The sequence below is a fragment of the Citrus sinensis genome, chromosome 7 (assembly GCF_022201045.2).
Source record: "Citrus sinensis cultivar Valencia sweet orange chromosome 7, DVS_A1.0, whole genome shotgun sequence".
NCBI lineage: Eukaryota > Viridiplantae > Streptophyta > Magnoliopsida > Sapindales > Rutaceae > Citrus > Citrus sinensis.
The window spans coordinates 12,366,564-12,383,065 of NC_068562.1; the positions used below are offsets into that span (position 1 = coordinate 12,366,564).

At 33.5% G+C, this 16,502-nt stretch overlaps 1 pseudogene; it reads left to right on the top strand.

The window, feature by feature from the left end:
• The first annotated feature begins 2,947 nt into the window (after positions 1 to 2,947).
• On the top strand, positions 2,948 to 6,558 carry LOC102613822 (probable disease resistance protein At5g63020; annotated as a pseudogene).
• The last annotated feature ends 9,944 nt before the right edge of the window (positions 6,559 to 16,502 follow it).

The following is a 16,502-nucleotide window of genomic DNA, read 5'->3' on the forward strand; positions in this document are numbered from 1 at the left end:
TATTATTAAAATTTTATTAATATAACAGTATTAAAATTTATTAAAAAATATATTTTATTATTAAAATTTTATACCGTTATCAATTTATTATTATTTTATTAAAAAAATTAATATTTAACAAAAATTGAGATAAAAATTAATTTTTGTTCTCTGTCTTTATTTATTTATTTATTTTTTTGGGTCTTCTGCAAATCACAATCAAATGTTGAATTATAAATTTGCCGGCATTGCTTTTTTTTTTTTTTTTGGGCCGGGGGTGGTGTTGAATTGATGCTCTGGTTTTTGACTTTTGTTGTCAAATTTTACTCTGTTTTTCCAAATTGATGCTAGAATATTTGAATCAAATTAATGCTCTAGTAAATTTGTCCAGTTGCCGTAAAAAGATATAATTACACTGAAATGCACACCTATGGAATGAATAGAATTAAACAGAGAAAACATTAAGTATAATAGCTGTCTTCACAGAACATCATATGAAAATAAATTTTTGAAGTTTTTTTTTTTCCGTGGTCAATCATACCCTTTATAATTTCTTCTGTTCTAACTACAATAAAATTTTTGGTCCCCGGATTTTTATTAGGGGTATTAATAAGAGTCCACCAAAAGAGTGAAAACTTGGATGCTGCTTGAAGGGTCTCTAATCAATAGCTGGAAGCAATTGAGAAGGCGGTTGCTACAGTGAATTCAAATGTAAAATGTTTGCTATTCTTCGATTTGGTTAATGATTTCGTATGAATATTGTTGTTCCGTTGAGTTGCATGCGAATTCAAATGCAAAATATTCTTCGATTTTCAATTTTGAAATCAAATTTTTTTTTCCTTCTCAAGCATGTTATGCAGAAACGATTGTCATGTTATGCAGAAACGATTTTTACTAAATCATTTTTAACAAACTATTGAAATTAAACCACTGGAATAAGAATTGTAAGGATTTATCGTAAGCTTACTAATACGATAATTCTGAAACTATCACCTTTTTTTTTTTATTTGTTGCAGGGAAACCCAAATTTTGTATTTTGTCAATTTCATCTGATATGGAATTTATTTCCTCCCTAAAGATTTATCAAACTGCTTCTCTTCCCTGCTTCAATATCTTTATGCAATTACGATCTCATAGGAAAAGAGAGTTTGGGTTGTATATCTTATAGTATTTATTTATTTTTTGTTAAAAGAAATTTATTTTAAAATAGTTTATAGCAACAGTTTTTATTTAACAATAATGAGGAAGGATTATTATAGGTTCAAATAGTTGTTAGAACATTATAAAAAAGTCCATTTACTATCAAATGTTTTAAATTGGTGCAACGTGATAATTGTCTCATATAATTTTTTAAGGGTAAAAACTCGTTTCATTCCCATATTTTAAGATTATTACTCATTTAGTCTTTATATTTTTAAAAATGTTTCAAAACATTCATACCCTTAAATTATTAACATCTCTGCTGTTACTTTTTATTTTTTTTTGACTTGTTTTTACAATATTGCCCTCTTACAATAATGTTTCTTTTTATAAAATTAATAAAAAGAAAAAAAATTAAATTATCAATTTAACCCCAAAAATAAAATAAAAATAAAAAGAATAAATATTAATTTTTGTGAAAGTTTACATGTGTCCAAAATAAATTTTATTGTAAAAATAATTAAATTGCCTTTTTTTTGGACATTAGTAATAAAAAAATTAATATATTAATTCCTCAGCAGTGTGTTACAAAAAAGTAAAATATATTAATTTTGTTTTTATTTTAGACAATGAGATAGAGAAAAGTACAAGATAAAGGAAAGGACTTCAAAACTCACTGTTCATCATAATGCCCTTTGCCTTTAAAAAAAAATCATTCTAATATTTTATAACACATAAAATATAATCCTAAGATAAATATAATAATACATATTTTAAACTAATCTCGATATTTAAAATATGTTTTAATATTTTATAATCTATCAGACATATTTTATTATATTAATGTAAAATTTATAATAAATACAAACATATTATTAAAATAAATATATAAAAAATATTTATTTTTTATATGTTTACACTGAGGACTCTCTTTAATTCATTTATTTTCTCTCTCTCCAAACAGGTACTGTCTTCAGTTAGCAATGCTATGATAGTAATCCAATTCTCTTCTCCCCCACCTGAGCGAGATTTGAATTTGAATCCCTTGTTTTTCACCCACTCTGTTTTTTTTCACGCAAGATTTGACAATTTGAGTTAAAAAATATGGTCCAAAACTTGAACACGTATCTTTTAATTGTAATAAAAGTTCTTTAAGCTTTGGAGATGGCATATATATGGCTGGAAGTGTCCTTTTCTTTGACCTAGAGGCAGCACCAAGCTATCCAGCATCATCATTTTTCAAGTGGGTCTTAAATGCCTAGAAACGTTGGTGTTTCTTGATTTAAAGATGACACATGCTATAAGTGTGAATGGTTTGGCTAAGCCTAAATTTAAAGTCTACTCAAGTCGCATTCAGGATCATGGAAATTGGAAAGGGAGAGATGATAGCAAGATTTATAATAAACAATTAACTTGGGTCCTCAGTGTACAAAGCAAATGCCACGCAAGCGATAGCCGGCCCAGCCCAGAAAACCCAGTGGCGATCCCAGAGATGGCCTCCTCTAACGAGTGCTGGGCCCAAAAATCTTTGCGGGTTGAGCCCAGCTCCGGCATAGCCCTTTTGAGCAGTAACAGTTGTCGAGACAAAAACCAGAAGACCCAACACTGTTCCAATGACAATGCATACGGTAAACTCTGCCAAGAGCCTTGGCTTGTCTGGAGTCAAAAGCCATCCACACAGAAGCAAAAAGGAACACAAACGAGCAAATTATCTCAAGCCAAAGGGCCTGCCTAGTCCCCAAGCCGATCTCAACAGGCCCATCTGGCCCAGGTACGACAACATTCAGGGTGCAGCCTCCAAGTTGTCAAATATTTATATTAAACTACAATTGCTGACTAGAAAAATCAAGATCGTATTACAAGTGGGTCCCGAATTGGACGTGCCTAAATCTTTTTATAATTTTCCCAGTGTAGCGGACAGAGGTCATTACTAAATTTCTCTTCCACACGCCACAGCAGCTTCGGTTAATCAAACTCAATCAATTTTCTTGGCTTCTCCGCTTATCAATATTACAAGGTATGGGTAGCATTTTTCAAATCACATGCGATGGTACTATTTTCAATCGTTGCTTAGATTGCTTTCTTGGAAAAGCAGCATACATAAGTAACCTCCAAGATAATCTTGTTGCCTTGGAGACTGAACTAAGGAAACTAATCGCAGCAAAGAACGATGTGATGACGGCGGTTGTCAATGCTGAACGGCAACAAATGAGAAGGCTGGACCAAGTGCAAGTGTGGGTTTCGAGGGCGGATGCTGTTAAAAATGAAGCTGATGAACTTATCAGAGGCGGCTCTCAAGAAATTGAAAAATTATGTCTTAGAGGGTTCTGTTCCAGGAACTGCACGTCAAGCTACAAGTTCGGAAAACAAGTGGCTAAAAAGCTACGAGCTGTGGAGACTTTAATCGCCGAAGGAGTTTTTGAGGCGGTGGCTGCCGAGGTGGTGCCTGAGAGAGCTCCAGAGCCTGTAGCAGATGAAAGACCTACCGAGCGAACAGTAGTAGGCTTGCAATCACAACTTGAACAAGTCTGGAGATGTCTTGCAGAAGAATCAGCGGGAATCATTGGCCTATATGGTATGGGCGGTGTTGGTAAAACTACACTATTGACCTATATCAACAATAAATTTCTCGAGAGTCCAACCAACTTTGATTGTGTGATTTGGGTAGTAGTTTCAAAAGACCTGCGACTTGAAAAACTTCAAGAAAATATTGGGAAAAAGATAGGTTTGGTTGATGATTCATGGAAGAGTAAAAGTGTAGAGGAGAAAGCTCTCGACATCTTCCGGAGTTTAAGAGAGAAGAGAATTGTATTGCTGTTAGATGATATATGGGAGCGGGTTGATTTAACAAAAGTGGGCGTTCCACTTCCAGGACCACAAAATACTACCTCAAAAGTCGTATTCACAACCCGTTTGATCGATGTTTGTGGTAGCATGGAAGCTGACAGGAAGTTCAAAGTAGCATGCTTATCAGAAAAGGATGCTTGGGAACTGTTTCGAAAAAAAGTTGGGGAAGAAACTCTTGGAAGTCATCATGATATCGTTGAGCTAGCCCAAACTGTGGCCAAAGAGTGTGGTGGTTTGCCACTCGCACTTATTACTATCGGTCGAGCTATGGCCTACAAAAAGACAGCCGAAGAGTGGAGACACGCAGTTGAAGTTCTAAGAAGATCAGCTTCGGAATTTGCAGGTTTGGGAAAAGAGGTGTATCCTCTTTTAAAGTTTAGCTATGATAGTTTGCAGAATAAGACGATTAGATCTTGTTTCTTATATTGTTGTTTATATCCTGAAGATTATGGCATTCTTAAATGGGACTTGATTGACTGTTGGATTGGTGAGGGATTCTTAGAGGAATCTGACAGGTTTGGTGCAGAAAACCAAGGATACTACATTGTGGGCACTCTTGTTCATGCGTGTTTACTAGAAGAGATAGAAGATGATAAAGTAAAAATGCATGACGTTGTTCGTGATATGGCTCTATGGATAGCTTGTGAAATTGAGAAGGAGAAGAGAAACTTTTTGGTTTGTGCAGGTGCGGGACTAAAGGAGGCACCTGATGTTAAAAGATGGGAAAATGTGAGAAGATTGTCATTGATGCAAAACCAAATTGAAACTTTGTCAGAGGTTCCTGCATGCCCTCATCTCCATACTCTATTTCTTGCCTCTAATAATAGTTTGCAGAGGATCACCGATGGCTTCTTCCAATTTATGCCTTCTCTCAAAGTTTTCAAGATGTCAAACTGCGGGAATTTAATTTTGGAATTACCTTTTGGGATGTCAAAGTTGGGTTCATTGGAACTTCTCGATATTTCACATACCTACATACAAGAGTTACCACAAGAGTTAAAGTTGTTGGTAAATCTGAAATGTTTGAATTTGAGGTGGACAAGCGAGTTAAATAAAATTCCACGGCAGCTAATATCAAATTCTTCAAGGTTACGTGTGTTGAGAATGTTGGGTACTGGCTGGTTCAATTTTCATGAAGCATCAGAAGACAGCGTTTTATTTGGCGGGGGTGAAGTTTTAGTACGGGAATTGCTCGGTTTGAAATATTTAGAGGTATTGGAGTTGACCTTGCGAAGTTATCATGCTCTCCAAATTGTTTTGAGCTCAAATAAGTTAAAAAGTTGTATTCGATCTCTTTACCTCCAGTTGACCGGAGATAGAAAGTCGATTATTGATGCTACGGCTTTCGCAGATCTAAACCACCTCAATGAATGATTGATTTTTAAAGGTTTTGAGTTGGAAGAATTGAAGATTGATTATACAGAGATAGTACGAAAAAGGCGGGAACCTTTTGTTTTCCGCAGCCTTCACCGTGTTACCATAGATTCGTGCCTTAAATTGAAAGATTTGACATTCCTCGTTTTTGCTCCAAACCTCAAGTCTCTTTCGCTATTCAATTGCCGTGCTATGGAAGAAATAATCAGCGTTGGAAAATTTGCTGAGGTTCCTGAGATGATGGGACATATAAGCCCTTTTGAAAATCTCCGAAGTCTTCGTTTGTCACATTTGCCAAATTTGAAGAGCATCTACTGGAAGCCATTGCCTTTCACTCATCTGAAAGAAATGGTGGTACATGGGTGTGATCAGCTTAAAAAGCTTCCACTCGATTCCAACAGTGCAAAAGAGCGTAAATTTGTTATTCGTGGACAAGCAGACTGGTGGGACCGACTTCAATGGGAGGATGAAGCCACTCAAATTGCTTTTAGTTCCTGTTTCCAACCTTAACTTGATTTCTGGTTAGTGCTGTTTCCTTAACTTTTACATATATTCTCGTCGTTTGCTTCGTGCAAAATACTAGGTCTTTTGTTCTCTGTTTTTATTTCGCCCATTTTTTTTTTTTTTTTTTGTCTTCTGCAAATGACAGACAAATGTTGAACTAAAAGGAATTAATGCTTTATAACTTTGCCGGCATTGCTTTTTTCTTTTTCTTTTTTGATTTTTTGGGGCGAGGGGGGATCGAATAGATGCTCTGGTTTTTGACTTTTTGTTGTCAAATTTTACTCTGTTTTTTTCAAATTGATGCTTGAATATTTGAATCAAATTAATGCTCACGTAAATTTGTTCAGTTGCCGTAAAAGGATATAATTACACTGAAATACACAAACTCTAGAATGAATAGAATTAAACAGAGAAAATCTTGAGTATATTAGCCGTCTTCACATAAAATCATATGAAAATTAAATTTTGAAGTTTTTATTTTCTATTTTTAATCATACCCTTTATAATTTCTTCTGTTCTAACTACAATAAAATTTTTGGTTCAAGGATTTTTATGAGGGGTATTAATAATAGTCCACCAAAAGAGTGAACAGTTGGATGCTGCCCTAAGGGTCTCTAATCAATAGCTGGAAGCAATTGAGAAGGCGGTCGTTACTGTGTACAAAGCCATGCAGTATTTGCTATTCATCTTAGTAATTATGAAGCTTTGGTAAAATTTTCAAACAAAGTTGACATGTTATTTTGAGATTTGGTTCATGATTTTGTATGAATATCGTTGTTCCATTGAGTTGTATATGAATTCAAATGTAAAATATTCTTTGGTTTTCAATTTTGAATTCAATTTCTTTTCTTAAGCATGTTGTGCAGAAATGATTTCTACTAAATCATTTTTGATAAACTACTTAAATTAAACAACTGCAATAAGAACTGTTAAGGATTTATCGTAAGCAGACTAATATGATAATTCTGAAACTATCATTTTTTTTTTCAATTTGTTGCAGGGAAAGCCAAATTTTGTATTTTTCAGTTTTATCTGATATGGAATTTATTTCCTCTACACTAGCTACCTAAAGATTTATCAAATTGCTTCTCTTCCCTGCTTCAAATTAATATCTTTATGCAACTACAATCTCATAGGAAAAGACAGTTTGGGTTGTATTTATTATAGTTTTTTTTTTCGTTAAGAGCAATTTATTTTAAAATCGTTTAGTAGTAACAGTTTTTATTGAATAATAATGGGGTAGGATTATTATAGGTTCAACTAGTTGTTAGAACATTATAAAAAGTCCATTTACTATCAAATGCTTTAAATTGGTGCAACATGATAATTGTCCCACATAATTTTTAATAATATATATGGCCCATAAATTTAATATGAATAAATGAGTTTCGATAGTTAAATTTGATACGATTATTAAATAAGTTATATCCATGTCAATTCGACTTAAAATCTGGTAAATTTAGATTTAGAGTTTATAACATGATAACTTGTTTTATGACATGATTTACTAATCAATTAATATTAAATTATATTTTAGCCAATCAGATATGTGGTACATTTGTCAAATTTTAAAAATTATTTATTTATATATGAAATAAATTTGACTAGACTGTGTGTAGGTAATAGTGCATAATTTCTAAAAAAATGTAATAATAACACGTTAAAATGTTATTTTTATGAAGAAAAATTGAAATTTTATTAAATAGGCGACACAATAATAAATGGGTTGAGATTATTTACATTTTAAGAATTACTCTGAACATTATTTTATTTTATAAATTTTATATTACAAAAACACCCATAGTTTAATTTACCATTAAGAACAATTTTGTGCGATTAAATAAAATACATTACTCTTTACCCTTTCACTACATCGACATAAATCCTAATTGTTATGTTTCTAATTTCTTTGATATGCTTATTGAAGTCCACATTATAATCAATTTTAAACTATTATACCACTTAAATACATTTTAGAATGAGAAGTTTGGTTTTCTTCATGGGCTGCCTTGCTGATGCTGTTATTGAAACTATCGAACTTAATAATTTTATGGCCAAAATGATATATGTTGAACCAGCTTTTACATCGAATTCTACCACCATAAAAAATCGTACTTGTAACATCTCAAGGTTCCAATTTATCAAAAGTTAATCATTCATATTTGTTAGTTCCTAACAGTCACAAGAGCGTACAAGCCAATTTTTGTAGCTCCTTTTTCTGCAGTAGATTCAAGTATATTATTATCAAGCATTTTTGTTACACCCTTAATTCCTTATCATCATCCCTTCATTCAGAGCAACTAAACAGAGGTCAATGTCATTATGTTAGAGTTACGAGGAAGAGTACTGCCAAAAAAGTTCTTTGTATGGGATTTAATTTTCTGGGTTTGTAGTGATGAACAAATTGAGGGTTGTTTTGGTATTTTCAAGAGTGTATTGAGTGAAAATTATTTTTAAAAAATTTAACAAATGAGTGTAATGAGTAAAAAAGTGTTTAAAGTATTTTTTAGAGTACAAATAGCTCCACCTTAATAAATGAGTTCTTGTAAAAATTGAGATTATTGATATAATTATTAAATAGGTTGGATTGAAGTTAGTTTAATTTTGACAAGATAATAAGACGACGCGACACAAATACAACCAACCAGTCAACCCAAATTGCAACCTTTTACTAATAAAAGATACCTGTTTGAAAAGTAATTATAAGCTATCTTCTTTGTGTTATTTCTCTAAAAATTTGCGGCACAAATATTATTTCCATGGAGAAAAGTACGAAATACCCGCTTTCACTTCAGCAGAAGCAAAGCAAAGCTATGAGCCATCTCTGTATAATTGAAACGCCATTGCTAAACGGTTCTTGATGATGGGTGCCACCGTGCCAGCGTTGTCGCTGATTTGCATGATTTATTAGTTGTTCAGATGGCGGATTTTGTACTGTCACTTTCATTTCATTCTTGAGAGCCACGTACAATACTAGGTGGCATTGAAGTTGCCCCAGTGGTTAGTTTTCTGATTTTTTTTAATTCAAATTTTTATGTTTTAGAAAAATGTAAGAAATATGTAGAAATGTTGACAGCTACAATTTTGAAACTTTGCCTAAAATTATTATCGTTGCTTATTGTTTCTTAGCTAAAGAGAAATCCTAGAAACATGAAATTATTATTCTATGCTTGTTTTAATATTATACATTAGCAGGTTAATTAAAAATTAGACGTGAATACAACAAGAGATAAGTGGAGAGAATTTGGTAGTCGACCGCATTTAGAATTTAATTTTTCTTTTAGCTGCCGATCATTAAATTTTATATTTCAGAAAATTATACCTAGAATATTTCAAGGATATACTACGAAGATTATGAAGGTTTGATTACATGTCACTATCAATTGCCTCAATCATTTGTAGTAAATTAATTAATCATTTTGCTGCAAATGATTTCCTATTAAAAAATTCAAGTCAGAGCTGAATTGCACAGTAGTTAGTCGTGCTTGCAATTCAAATCAAGTATTGTATTTTCTGCCTGATTTGGTTGATTCAACTATGTGCATTTGCATAATGGAGATGCTTATGAACGTTGTAGTATAGAAATCGAAACGTCTTGTCTTTTGCTAAGCCCAGAAGCAAAGTTCTTTGTATTATACTCATCAGTTTTCTTCGTTCTCTTCGTTGAAATTTTATCCAAACAGCGGTTTCTTCGAATTTTTGCCCTCTCTTACATTTTTAAATCTATCAAAGAACGGTTACCTGAGAAGATTGCCATCAGGTATTTCGAAATTGATTTCACTACAATACCTTAATCTATCAGATTTTAATCTATCAGATGCTCCCGTCACTCAGTTGCCAAAAGTGACAAAAGCCTTAGTAAATTTTTAGAGTAAAAACTCATTTATTCCTTATATTTTAAGATTAGTATCTATTTAGTCCTTATATTTTGAAAAATACCTTGAAACATCACTGCCATTAAAGTATTGATACCCTTACCGTTACTTTTTATTTATTTTGGCTTATTTTTACAATATTACCCTTTAATAATAATTTTTTTGTTTAGACATTAATAAAAATAAAATAATTAAATTACCAATTTAATCCTAAAAAATAAAAATAAAAATTTATATTAATTTTTAATTGTAAAAAATTGTATGCAAACTACCAAATGTGCAAACGGTGCTTGCAAAAAAATTAATATAAATTTTTTATTTTTAGGGTTAAATTAGTAATTTAATTATTTTATTTTTATTAATGTCCAAAAAATTAGTAATTTAATTATTTTCTTTTTATTAATGTCCAAAAATTATTATAAAAGGGTAATATTATAAAAGTAAGCTAAAAGAAATGAAAAGTAACGGTAGGGGTATCAATACTTTAACGGTAGGGATGTTTCGAGGTATTTTTAAAAATATAAAGAGTAAATGGACACTAATATTAAAATACAGGGACTGAATATGTTTTTACCCTAAATCTTTAAGTGTTTGAATTGGAGTACATAAATTATCTCTCTACAATTCAAAAACAACAGATTTGTTACTTTTCAACGCTACAGGTTCCGCGAATATTCAGTTGTGGTTATCTTGTTGAAACACCAGAAAATAGCGTTCTATTTGGTGGTAATGAATTCTTGGTTGGGGAGTTACTTAGTTTAAAACATTTAAATGTATTAAGCATCGCCTTAAAAGGTTTTTCTACCGTCCAAAAATTTATGAGCTCCCAAAAGTTTCAAAGTTGTACAAAATGTTTGGAGCTTATAGACAGTGATGATTCAAAGTCGTTTGCCATGGCAGAGTTGAAGCATCTTGAAAAACTAGGTATTTCAAATTGTGGAAATTTGGAAGAGTTTAAGTTCTGCTGTGTCGAAGTTGGAAAAACTTGAGAAGATTTTTGTTTGAACAGCCTTCACCAAGTTAAGAGAAAGGCTTGTCATAAATTGAGGGAAGTGACATGGCTTGTGTTTGTACCAAATCTTAAGGTTATTCAGATAGAAAAATGTATGGAGATGGAGGTTGTTGGGAAAGAGACTACCACAAGCAGCTAAAAATTAAGCGAATACAAAATTCTTTCTCTCTTTGTGTGATTAAAATAGGATGTGCACCACAAACAAATAAGCAGAAAAATAAACCAATAAATGCAAAGCAAAAACCAACCACAAGAGACACCGATTTTTAAGTAGAAAATTTAAATTGGGAAAAATCACAGGATAGTAGTCTGATATAAACTTCTACTATATTAATGAGATTACAACACAAATTCTTCTCCAGATAATACTAGATGCTAACAATATTAAAATTCTCAACAATCTTAGTTTATAATAATAGATCTAAAATCTATTTCTTCAATAAGTGAGTATCTCAAATAATAGCTACTGAGAGAATAAAATACAGATCAACACCAGTAGAAATATAGAGGGCAATGTCAGGAACTTACCCTCCAAATTTAGGACTAATCAGAGCTAAAATAACCTTTTGATTGTTGAATCAAAGATTGAAAACCAAAAAAAAAAAAAATATCTCTTTCTCTCGCAGTGTCTTCTCACTTTCGCAAAATGTCTACAGCTCTCGCGATTCTTTACTTATTTCCTTAGTTAATTTCATCCAAGTCCAAAATTTTACAATAATTACACATCAAGCAAATTATTTTGGACTTTGAACTTTTTGGTCCACTGAAGTGAAATGGACCTTACAAATCTCCCCCTCCATCTCATCTAAGGGGCACCACCAAGCCCGCTCTCTACTTACAGCTTTCCAGCTTCTCCTTGGGTAATGACTTTATCATCATATCTGATGCATTCTTCGTTGTGTGAATTTCTCCAAGCTGCAACTGTTTCTACTCAAGCACGTCTTGTATCCAATGATACTTCATATCAATATGCTTCGATTTCAAATGATATGTTGAATTCTTTGCCAAGTGGATGACACTTTAACTGTCACAGTACACAACATAACTATCTTGATTAACACCTAGTTCTTGTAGAAAATTCTTCATCCACAAGGTTTCTTTGTAACTTTCAGTGATTGTAATATACTCTACTTCTGTAGTAGACAAAGCAACACACTACTAAAGTCTAGACTGCCATGAAACTGCTCCTCCTACATAGGTGAGCAAATATCTTGATAGAGACTTTCTAGAATCAACATCTCCTGCCATATATGCATCCGTATCTACTTGTAATATAGGTTTGTCACCACCAAAACATAAACATGCCTTGGAAGTGCCTCTGAGATATATGACAATCTACTTTACTGCTGTCCAGTGTTTTTTACCCAGATTAGAGGAAAACCAGTTGACTACCAACTGTTGAAGCGTACCTCAAACTACCAACTGTTGAAGCATAAAAAACTCTTTTTATCTCTTGCTTCTCTTTCTCACTTATGGGACAATGCTTGAAACTAAGCTTGAAATGACCTGCAAGTGGAAAATAAACATATTTTGCTTTGTCCATATTATATCTTTTAAGAACTTTTTCAACATATGCTTCCTGAGATAACCATAAATTCCCAGTTTTTCTGTCACGAGAAATCTTCATGCCAAGAATTTGTTTCGCCGATCCCAAGTCCTTCATTACAAAAGACTTGCTAAGCTCTCTCTTCAAATTGTCAATCTTACTAGTATCCTTGCCAACAATCAACATGTCATCCACAAAAAGTAAAAGAATAATAAAATCATTATCACTAAACTTTTTCACAAACATACAATGATCACACATTGTCTTGCAAAAGCCATGATTCTCCATAAAAGAATCAAACTTCTTATACCACTGTCTTGGTGCATGTTTCAGCCCATATAAAGTTTTTTTCAATTTGTACACAAGTTCTTCTTTACCTTTGACACTGAACTCTTCAGGTTGTTATATGTATATTTCCTCCTTTAAGTCATCGTGTAAGAAAGCAGTCTTTACATTGAATTGTTCAATTTCCAAATCCAAGCTAGCTACTAATCCCAGAGGTGCTTGCTCAATTGGTTCTGCTGGACCATTATTATTATCCTCTCCAGCTCCCCTATGATCATCATGAACAACATGTGGAGAAACCGAAGTTGGAATAATAAGAATCTCTGGAGATGGCTGAGACTTATCATTTTTTTTTCATCACCAACTATCTAATTTTTAAGAAACACAACATCTCTAATTCTGATTACTTTTCTTGTCACTGGATCCCATAATCTGTACCCAAATTCTTCATGTCCATAGCTTAAGAAAATACATTTCTTGGCTTTATCATCAAGTTTTGATCTCTCATCTTTAGGGATATGAACATACACTCTGCACTTAAACACCCTCAAGTGTTTATAAGAAACATCTTTCCCAATCCAAACTCTTTTAGGTACATCGTCATCTAATGGAGCTTAAGGAGAAAGATTAATCAAATCAACTACAGTACGCATAGCCTCCGCTCAGAAGGATTTATAAAGCTTGGCATCAGAAAACATACATCTGACTATCTTTTCAATTGTTCTGTTCATTATTTCTGCAACACCACTCTGCTGAGGGGATTTTGGTACAGTTTTCTTAAGTTTGATTCCATGAGATCTGCAATACTGCTCAAATGGTCCTCTGTACCCACCATCATTTTCTGCCCTGACACATTTCAATTTTTTTCTTGTCCCTCTCTCAACATAAGCACGAAAGAATTTAAACATAGTAAGCACGAAAGAATTTAAACATATCAAGCACTTAATCTTTAGATTTTAAAGCAAAAGTCCATACTTTTCTAGAACAATCATTAATAAAAGTCATAAAATAAAGTGCACCTCCTATTGATCTATTTTGCATCATGCAAATATCAATGTGAATCAAATCAAGGATTTGTGACTTTCTAGATGGAGAAAAGCTTTTAAAAGTTACTTTATGTGCCTTTCCAGCTAAACACTAAACACAAGTCTTGAGGGACGTACCTACAAAGCTTGGTAGAAATCCTTTTTTGGCAAGAGTTCCTAACCCTTTCTCACCAATGTGACCAAGCCTTTTATGCCATGTCTCAATGTCAGAATTGTTTACAGCCATATTCATATATTCTTTCTTGATTTTGGCTTCTATTACGTAGAGGGTGTTCATTTTCTTTCCTTTAGCCAACACTAGAGAGCCTTTGGTGAGCTTTCATTTTCCTTCACCAAATTAGTTAGTATAACTATCATCATCAATTTTTCTTGTGGAGATCAAATTAAGACGAATATCTAGTACATGCAAGCTTTTTTGTGGAGATCAAATTAAGGCGAATATCTAGTACATGTCTGACATCTTTAAGGAGTAGCTTATAGCCAACACTGGTTTGAAGCAAATATCTCCTATGCCCACAATCTTGGATGCCCCCTCATTTCCCATCCGAACATGGTCATAATTACCATTAACATAGGATGTGAAGTAATCATGATGTGCAGTTGTTGTGCAAATTTTAATGTACTCGCAAGCGCACGAATCTATTGTAGTATAGATCAATGGTGACGAGTGTCGATCCCACGAGGAGGTGGATTTTAATTGTGTATAGAATTAATTTTGCAAATGGTTGATTGGATTTGTGGTGGAAATGATTTGGAATATGCTAAAACTTAAATTAAAATGGCGAGAATAAATTCTAAAATTGGAATTGAAATTGCGAGAATAAAGTTGAAGAGAATTCTATTGAAATGACGTACTTGGGTATCTGGATCCGTATCAACATGCATCATGGGCTAAATAATGCGTATTAATGCCAATTAAATCATGAGGGGGGAATCCACACCTCATGAACCACGCTCTAATCAATATGGTGCTAAGGGCTTATCGTGCCAAATAATAATAACCTTGTACTAGAGAGCCGGTGTAACCAAGGCGGTACTAGACAAGATTAGTATTATTTGTCGACGAGAAGTCAAAACATCCACAAAAACTAGAGGGGAAGAGAAAATAAATTTACCAAATAAAGCCCATGACACATGTTGAGACTTCACCTTCAACCCAAGCTTAAAAGAAAATTAGCTACTCATAATTGAACTAAGGGCAAAATGGGAATTTATTAAAATACGAAGAAAATACAAGATAGAGAGGGAATTACAGAAAATGGATCCCAAAAATGGATTCAGAGATATCAAATTAGGGGGGGAGGCCCCCTTTTTATAGATACATGGAGTAAATCATGGCAATCGGATTAAAAACAGTTTGGACGCTCAGGATTGCGCCACGTCATCAGTCAACAGTCCACGGTTTGACCACGCGGATGAACAGTAATACGGTTTGACCCATATGAACAGTACGCGGTTTGACCCGGATGAACAGTAACGCGGTTTGGTTGAAAATAATCCTGTGTGATGCATGCACCGTACGCGAGATTTTTTGTCCACTGATATGCTGCCACGTCACCATCAACAGTACATAAGAATTTTAGTCCAACAGGATCGTGACACCTCATCAGTCAATGCCACATCATCGATCCGTCTATGTGAGCAGTGCCGTGAACAGTAACATATACAGTACCGTATACGTGAATAGTACCGTACATGTGAATAGTGCTATTTTTCCTTTTATGCTCCTCCTAAGGTTTTCGACCGTCCTGAGTTCAAAAGTGATGTCCGTTTTACCGTCTGATCTCTCCTTTATTGTGAAATCACTATAATACCACTAAAATACATAAAATACTTAATTAAAATAAAACACATGTAATTAAATCACAAGAAGGTTAAATACATAAAAGTAAGGGTTGTTAGTAAGACTTGAAATGTAAAATGATGGTTTTCTCCTTTATAAATATGCATTTTCTAACACTCAACAGCAGTAACCACGATGTGCAGTAACATCAAACGAAGCACCCGAATCAATCACCCAATTACTGGTATGGCAAGTAAGATTTATAGAGCTATCATTATAAGCAATGCCCATATCACCATTAATTACGGCTGTAACATTCTCTTTGTCATTTTTCTGACCATCGCCTTTTTCTTTCGCATGTTCTCTTTTCCACAATTTACACTACCTTTTTACATGGCCCATTTTCTGACAATGAAAGCACTTAGCTTCTCCTATGGGACTTAGATCTTCCTCCAGGGTTATCATTATTCTGATGACGGAAATTTCTGCTTCGACTTCTCCCCCGTCTTTTTTGGTTTTCTGAAACAAGTGTAGCTGACTCAGAGGGAACTACTTCAGCATTCTTTCTTCGAGATTCTTCATTCCGCAGTCTATCTGTAACCATATCCAAGTTTAATTTACCATTCGGTGCCGAATTATTCACTGACACCACTAATGTCTCCCAACTATCAGGTAAAGAACTAAGCAACAACAATGCTTGTAACTCGTCATCTAGAATAATCTTCATAGTAGTCAACTGATCAACCAAACCCTGAAACTCACTAGTGTGTTCAGTAATACTGTGGCCTTTTTTATATTTCAAGTTAACAAGCCTTTTCATTAGATTGACTTTATTTTGTGCTGTTGGCTGCTCATAAATTATTTCTAATTTTCTCCAAAGAACATCAGCCTTGGATTCCTTCGCGACATGATGGTACACACTCTGATCAATCCATGACCTAATAGTGCCCACGGCTTTCTGGTTCAATTGAGCCCATTTCTTATCATCTATATCAACAAGTTTAACTTCATCACCTTCAATAGGTTCATGTAAGTCTTTCATGTAGAGCAAATCTTTCATTCTAGACTTCCAAATATCATAATTCCACGACTCAATTTAATCATGAACGCC